The sequence below is a fragment of the Microtus oregoni genome, unplaced genomic scaffold (assembly GCF_018167655.1).
Source record: "Microtus oregoni isolate MIOR12 unplaced genomic scaffold, Mior012 000202F_ref0000011, whole genome shotgun sequence".
Lineage (NCBI taxonomy): Eukaryota > Metazoa > Chordata > Mammalia > Rodentia > Cricetidae > Microtus > Microtus oregoni.
In genome coordinates, this window is record NW_024544861.1 from 313,293 (window position 1) to 321,587 (window position 8,295).

The 8,295-nt window shown below is 42.4% G+C and overlaps 1 protein-coding gene across 3 annotated transcripts in view; it reads right to left on the minus strand.

The window, feature by feature from the left end:
• LOC121445540 (F-box only protein 38-like) overlaps positions 1-6,753 on the minus strand; it is a 42,280-nt gene extending 35,527 nt beyond the window's left edge. The window contains exons 1-2 of one of the 3 annotated variants that reach the window (XM_041647658.1): positions 6,685-6,734; positions 1,041-1,201 (exon numbers count right to left, since the gene is read on the minus strand). The gene's annotated coding sequence lies outside the window, so the exon portion shown is untranslated. Of the gene's footprint in view, positions 1-1,040; positions 1,202-6,643 lie in introns of all 3 variants that reach the window. The other 2 variants (XM_041647660.1, XM_041647659.1) reach the window with 2 other exon arrangements.
• Positions 6,754-8,295: the final 1,542 nt, after the last annotated feature.

Consider the following 8,295-nt stretch of genomic DNA (forward strand, 5'->3'; position numbering starts at 1 on the left):
ACGAAATGCTAAGAGTTAGATGGGCTGGGATCCCAGGTAGAGAAACTACAGCACCCCAAACAGTCAGTGTGTTTACCCAGAGTTAGACAGGGAGGTGGGGCTTATGGTATACAAGTAGACTAATCTCAATAGGCACAAAGTCTCTGTAGAGGAATGGTTTTCAGGCTGTATACATCCCGTGGGGGGGGGGCGGTCTATGGTGGACTTTTTTGCATACACTATCAGCATCCATGTGTGGACCAAAAGGGAAGGTTTTGCCATTTCCCTCTGGATCTGATGCTAGGGTCTTCATGAGACGGCACCCATGTTAACAACATACATTCATTCAGGACTTTACATTCTCAGAGTTCCCTTTCCTCCCCAGATGTGCTAAACTCTGGAGGGAATCAATTTTACAGAATTAAAAACAAAACCAATGATGATGTTAGGATAAAGAAGGTGAAATGGAAGATGTGGCTGAACTATTAGCAGAGTTCTTAATCCTCAATGTGATGAAAAGCCGGTAAAGAACCATCAAAGTGAGCATGCACTATACCTAGGGAACTTGGGCACCTCAAAATAGGACACAGCTGAAATATGTGTAGTTCCCAGGAAGCCTCTGCTTCAGCAACAAACAGGAGCAAACTAAATGAATCCTTATATCCATGTGCTTGTCTGAGTTCTGACCTCCTCTTTCCTCACTGAAAAAGGTTCTTGTTGGTATCAGCATGCTTGACACTGCTTGTGTTCCATTAACCATAAGCATACTCCCTGATCGGTTGCTTCTCCCCAGTCACAACCCAGTTACTTATGTAACTGTGTGGGTTCTTAACAAAAGGACCTAAAACATTCTGCAACCAGTGGGTTGCTAGAGGAGACGAAGCTAGAGTACAGTGAGTTTGTGACACCGACGTTGGCTTCTTGGTGGCTGATTTATGTTATTCACCTTATTATGGCTTTCAGACCACTAGTGACAGAACCTATGAAACTATTTAAAAATTATACAAACCAGTTTCTGATTATATCACACCCACATTTTCCTGCTCATTGTCCCTTCTCACCAACTGAAACTCCGCATGTTCCAGTAACTCCTGAACCTGCTTCTTTCTCATCCTTGGGTTCCGAAGTTATCCTCTTCTCTGTGACCACTCTTTGGTCTTCTTTGCCAGTTCCCCTGTAAGCCAGCTTCTCACTGATAACTGTGCTCATTCCTAAGGTTTCACTATTACAAATGCAAACACAACATATAACATATTGTCCTCTATTATGGGTCACTAAATTCCTAAATTATAAACCTTGACCATTGTAAACACATCCAGGTATCTTCATGTTCCATAACTACTCAACAAGCTATCATCTATTTTCCCAAAATATTGTTCTTGAAATATGTATTCCAATTGGCTTCTGAAACTCCATCAACCCTCATCTATGCTATTGTGGCTCATGGCTTTCTATGAGGGACACAGCACTGCACTGTCAAAGCCTACAGCAAAAGCCAACCATTGCTCAGGCTTTCAGAAGGCAATTCGTTAACTAAATGCTTACCATACCACATTTTACACTGCAGCTATGGCTATCTTTTCAACAAATTTCTCTGATTTCTACTATGGTTACAAAAAAAAAAAGTATAATCAAAACAAGGTGTAGACTAAGTCTCAGTCTCAGGTATGATTTTCTCTAAATAAGAGTAAATGACACATACGCCTGGTTGTGACAAAATATTCACAGTGGTTACTTCTAGGAAATGAGATTTGATCTGAACATAAAAAAGGAACTTACTTTTTATGTCATATTCACCTCAATCATTTGAGATTTTCAGATTGACCTGCATATGGGATTTCATTAAAAATTAAAAAAGGAAAGAAAATCAAAGTCCAAGGAACCCTGGCTCTTAAAGAGTGAGATCCTTCTAATCCAGCTGTAGGTCTTTTCTGAGCTCACCTGTGACTCCCATCCATTCATCTCTCTAAACACGGATCTTTCCTTACACCACCCCCTCCCATTTCCCCTTCTCCCTAGTCTAGGAAACCATTAATTAGCCTCCAACATCCAATTTAAAGTTTAAGTGTTTTATGAAAACTTCTCCTTTCATCTGTACCTATGGAACATAACAGAAAAATTCTACGGCAATTGTATATTGGTCTAATGATCACTTTTGGGGGGAGGCAGGAAAGGGTTTCAATCTCACCTCCAGGCAACAAGTCTTTTCTCATAAGAAATCCATTATTCCATATGCATCCACTAATCATTTCACACTCCTATGAGCAGTTTGCTGCTACAATATTCAGTAATCTCAGCAGTAAATACTATCAGAGTTTTGTCCAATAAAAACATACATAACACCTACCTCTAGCATGCAAAAGCTCTAAAACACACTTAACTTGTAGAGCCCAATTTACCCAGGGGCAGTGCAGATGTTCAGAACAATCCTCCAGGTGCTGAAGACATGCTTCAGACTTAAGAGTTTTGACAGCCCTTCAGATGACACGCTCCTGGCGTTTCCTGAGCCCTTCTTCCTTTCCCCCACTGAGGCCACTGCTCTTAAAGCACCTTCCTTTTATGCCTGGATCTCTGACTATGCATTATTATTTTGCAGTGCTCTTCCTGAGACATATTTAGTAACCCTCAGTGCCCCATTTATTTGTCCCATGTACACTTCAAATTCTAAATTAATTAGCATTAACATCATTAACTTTACAAAATTTGTTTAGAACTCAAAACTACAGAGATAAATCACATAGAAGATATAATAGTTCAAGAAGCCTATGAAGTCTACTTAGCCTATAATCTTTATCTAAAACCAAAAACCAACGACAAAAAAAAAAAATCCAAATGACCAGGACTGCTAGGGCATCAGAGCTCTATTAGGCCTGTAATTAAACATGTGTTCTCTACCATACCTGTCAGGTAAGGAAGGTGTAAGCCTTCGGTGAAGGGGGGACGTGAAATGGCTCTGGGATAAGGGGCAGATCTCTCCATCAGGAGGTTGACAAGCAGAGGGCCTACAGACAAGGGGAAGCCCTCTCCAACATAAGTAGACCTCTGGAAATGTGTGAGAAAATCTCCCTCACTCAAGGACTCTGCTGATTTCCTTAGCCCAGTGCACACTGACAAAAAACAACAGAATTGTTCAACTCCACTGGGCATCATCTCATTTACATCAAATACCAAGCTGAGCTATGCTGAGCATCTCCTGCATGTGAAGCAAACTCCCAGGTAAGAAGGGATCTCTCTAGGAAGGAGACTATCATGCTTTTCCTTTGTCACAAGAGGGATTAAAGAGCAAGTAAAAACCGGAAGGAAACCACCACAGCTAGCCTTTATTTCCCTTTCTTCCCACCTTATCCACCCCATACCACTAAGCACTCTGCTTCCCTGGAGAAATGCCAAGACGGATTAAGGAGTACCAAGTTAAAGGAGAAGATCTAGTTACCAGCAGCAGCAGAGATGAGGTGGACCTGGCTGAATCATGTGAGTGAGGGGCAGGCGACAATCAACAATGCAAACGAAGTATGTGAAGATGGTATTTTAAAACACCAAGCATTATTTCTAAGGTTAACAGCTTTGGGAGACTCTGGTTGGCTCTGAACCTGTAGGAAATGTTACTCTGACAGGAATGATAATAAATCCCTGAATATTACATGCTGCAAGGGTCCTCAGAGACCACACAGTGACACCGCTGACAGTTTGTGGGTTACCAACTTGTCTGAGAATACCACAGTGGTGTTTCTCTCCTACTCCCATGCCAAGGGAATTACAAATAAACTTTCAGAGGCTCTTTCAGATGAACTAAGAGCCAGAGAGGATAAATCAGGAAGCCACCTGCCTTGGGTCAAATACGAAGTGTCAGAGCTCAGAAGACTCTGACTCCTGGCCTACATAACATACCTAACGACTGACAGTCCTTAGCCACCACAGCTGTCTCTCCGCATTCCAGAGCTACTCCCCAATGCCTAGAGATGGGCTTCAGGATGCTCCTATTAGAATCCTAACCATACCCTTCCTCACAAAGCTAGGCTTCCACACAGTAGCCCACAGCCACCTGTGCGGTCCATTATCCTGCCACAGAAGCCTGTTTACCAGAGCTTAAGCACTGAGAGCTTCAATTTTGTCTGGGCACCCCCAAGCACTCTTCAGCCTGAGTTCTTTGCTAGTGCTCTTGAAACTAGGGCTTTCTAAAATACACTTTCTTTAAAGTCCCTCTTCATCTTCAGCCATGTACTCAGCTAAAAGGACATTATAATATAGCTGACAGATTCGTTTGTGTTACTCCCCAAATTGTGCCTGTCTCAAGCTTTAATGCTCCAACATTCTCTTGCCTGGAATTAAGTTCGTTTAATTGTGTGTTTCCATCAAAGGTTTTAATGAAAACTACAGTGCATACTTCTGAAATCAGCTGTGCCTACAAACAGCTTACGTCCCGGAGTCCTTAAACCCCTTTCAACCGACAGCCCGAGCTATCCTGTCAGCGTCTCTAGCAGGGCCTACTAATTACATGGAGTAATTACTCCTTTCCTCATCTCACACAGGCACTCTGGAACACACATTCGTTTCATACGGGTACTTCACAGAGAAGAGCTAAACTAACTTCTCATGAAACTAGCCGAAAATGCAGGATCTAGTAACCCCCCCCCCATTCTGAATCAACATTTCCATCTATGTCTAATCAATGGCAACCCCCTTGAAAAGGCTCCTTTCTCCTGATTCCCAGCATCTCCCCATCCCTCCCTCCCCTCACTCACTTATTTACTGTTTGGTAACTAAAGGTGGCAGCAAAGCCTTCCCACACGGTTTATCCTTAGAGATAATTCTCACTTAAATCATTCCCATTGACTAAGAGCAAATGACAGCTCAACGCCCTAAAAAATAAACATAAACACAGAATAAAGATCTCTTTCAAACATCCCAATCGTTTTACAATGCCAGTGTCTTTCCTGCCTGTGAGGTTTCTAATGCCTCTTTATTTTCTGTTGGCTTCAATCTACGTCACAGTAACCTTGCAAATCAGCTAATTAATATTCACAAGATATTTTATGTATCTACTATCTAGGATATACTCTCTGCCTCAAAAGGGTCATCCAGCCATCACACTTCTGATTTAAAGGAGGAATGGGAGCCAAACCTATACTAATGAAATAAGCAAGGATGCTAGTTCAACCATTTATTTTACAAATAATGAAAATGAGTACCAGAATGACATAGTACCTGCCACTGAGGCAGAACATACCATTTCTGAAGGAAGAATCTAGGCCTTCAATTCCAACTCAAGACCAATTTTTGTATCACCTAACTTTAGTGAAAACTAGTTTCCCCTTTCTATTATATCCTTTTGTTTAAAGATAAAATGTGTACTTCAGGCACACAACCATTTAAATACACAGTGTTGTCTGAATTCCGTCTCTGGGGAGACATACCATCTCCCTTCTGAGGCCCCAATAACAAAGGTACAATTCCACCAAAGTTTACCCTGAGGGACTAATGTTTGTTTACTAGCTAGGCTTACTACAGAGCATGAATGAGGGGCTACTTACAGGAGCCTGGTGTACTCAAAAGCAGCGAGACTGTCAAGTCTTCACCCGGTATGGATGACAGCTTCCTCAGAGTTGTACCCACAGAGTTAACCTTTCCAGACTAAATACTTTAGTGCCCCCCCCCCCCCCACCAAGGAGGCCATGTGCAACTGGGGCAGAATTACATACAAAAGGCCAGGTGGTTCAAGGAGTCCTGAATCTCAGATGAGGGCCAATGACCCATCCCCCATCACCTTCTATGAAGGAATGACAACAAACAGTAGGCCCAATTGCAGGGTCTTTTCTGCAGGAAGTCATAGATGCTCTGACAAGGGCTGAAGGCTGCTGCTAAGCTTGGAGGATGGTGCTCACTCTACAATACATATGTTCTACAACAGCCTTCTCCCAAACCCAGTACAACTGCAACATCACAAATTCTGACGAGAAGGATGGAGTCTTTCCATACATCTAAAAATGGAATTCTCAAATAAACGTTAAAATTACAAGAATAGATAGTCCTCAGTCTGTACTACATGGTATGTGCTCTCCATGTTCCAATTTCTCCACCTCCAGAAAAACCTTAGCTTTACAGAAACCTTCTTTTATCTCCCATTTGTGACGGGTTTGGGGGTGGGAGAGGAGATTAAGCCAGTTGCTCTGACAGATAAGAAACTCCAGGTTCAAAACAATGAAGGGATCGGCTCAAAAAGAAGAAAAGAAAGAAAGAAAAGAAAGCACCAAGTAACCAGCAACACTGGGACAAAAATTAGGGTCTCCCATCTTTCCTAAGATGAATAAACCGCATCATACTAGAGCTACGTCCTCTGCAGGATGAGGGCAGGCGTTCCTCAATTTACTGGCCTAAACGACTCAACACTAACATCGTTGAATTTGTGACGCTCAGGGTATGTGTTGGGGGAGAGGCCCAAAGTCCGGGCAAACCTCCCACTTCGTCGATGAAACCGAGACCCAAGGAAGGCTCTCTATGGCGGAATAGAAGGTTGGATGCCTTACAAGTAAGGCCCACAAGGCCAGAACTACATATTCAGACACTCCTTTCTCGGTCACTATAGGCCCCCAGGAGTTCCAGAGCCCGAGAGGGAAGGTCTGGGCGGTGAGAGCCCCGGACCCCTCCACTTGCCCACACCGCGCACCTCCACCTTCGCGACAGCCTCCCAGGCCGCGGCTCACTTACGCCGGCCCTCCGTCTGTTTTTGTGGTTGAGAGGGACCGAGAAACGCGACAGACTCTTCCTGCCGCCCCCACCTCTGTGGAGCTTCCGCTTCCGCCGGCTCAAGAGCCTTCGGAAATAGTGTCAGCGGAGGTTGGGCGTGGGCGGGCCCCCGCTGTGTCCATATTGAGTGTGGCTGCGTCCCGCCGAGGCAGCCATGTTCAACGTGGCATTTCCTGAAGCGTTTCAACCGGCCCTTTTTTCCGGTGACGTGGAAGTTCCCCGCCAGAAATCCCGGGATTCTTTTGACGTCGCTTTTGTGGCGCTGTAGTCCTGGTCATGCTTTCGCTCTTCTCATCATTATCATTTGCAAAATTAATAAGTTCACTAAAGATATTTTCCTTCAGATTTTTTTTTGACTAAAAATAGGAACTTGTTTTCGAGGGATGTGGCTAAGTGGAAAGGCGCAAAGGTACTATTAAATTATAGAGTCATTTCGAATACTTCCTTTGTATGTGATTTATAATCTTTTGAACATCGAAGTTTTCTTATCAGTGTTTCATTAATAAATAAGCCTTTGACTTATGAGAAGTGAGCTTGATCAGTTTTGTTTTGTTTTATAGCCAAATTGTCTTCAGAGAGGATAGCTGTGACAATGTCACAAAACTGGACTGAAATCGATTTTTAACGTACAGCTCCCTTGTCAATGTGCTCACAGGCCTGGAACTAAAGTGACTGGCACCTAGTTGTCTGTAAGCACCCAATAGGGACAGAGTTCGTGTACACAGGACCATTTTAAGACAATTTGTTAAGAAATGGGGACTGGGCTGGGGGAGGGGGGTGGATACGGTAACTGTGCTGTTACAGAATTAAATATGGCATATGGGAACACCCTGCACCATATTGTAATTTTTAATTTATACCAGACTTTAGTGGATCTTCCCTTGCTAAGAATTAGCACCCTAAGCTAGCTTTTTCTTCCACACTCAGGGCTCCATTTATCAACCATGTATCCGGATCAATTTGGAGCTCTGGTGGAAAAACTAAACTTCATATATGTTCAGGCTAACTTTCGTACTGCATGCTCCTGTAGGTGAAGAAATGTGTGTACTCATGGTGCTTATTTCTTTTCAATTTATTTGGACTTCAGTAAATAAGAATAAGCTCCCTTTGCCCCCATTTCCCAGGTTCTGAAAAATAAATAGCAATGAGATAATAAAGATATATGACAGCTGTAAGTGTGAGTATAGCTTCCCAAAGTAGTGTGGCCTTTACAAATGAGAATTTTTTGCATCATAAAATTGGCCACAGTTTTTTTCTTTGGTATATAATTTTTGCTGTTGGAAGATGGAGAATGGAAAAACAAAGTCAGAGATGAGAGTTGGACATTATTTCATAACTTACATATGTGTATATGTATATATACATACATATGTTTGTGTTTATATATAGTTTAATCTCTAAAAGTTTTTAATTTTAGTATCTCCTTTACACTTGTTTTTAAAGCTATTATGATGAATTAGTAATTATATCATTTCTTTTAGAGATCATTTTACATTCCAAGTAAAAGAGGCTACATGTTTGTCAGTGAGCCTAGGACCTTTAATTAAGTGTACAAAGAAACCAATTTGGAGG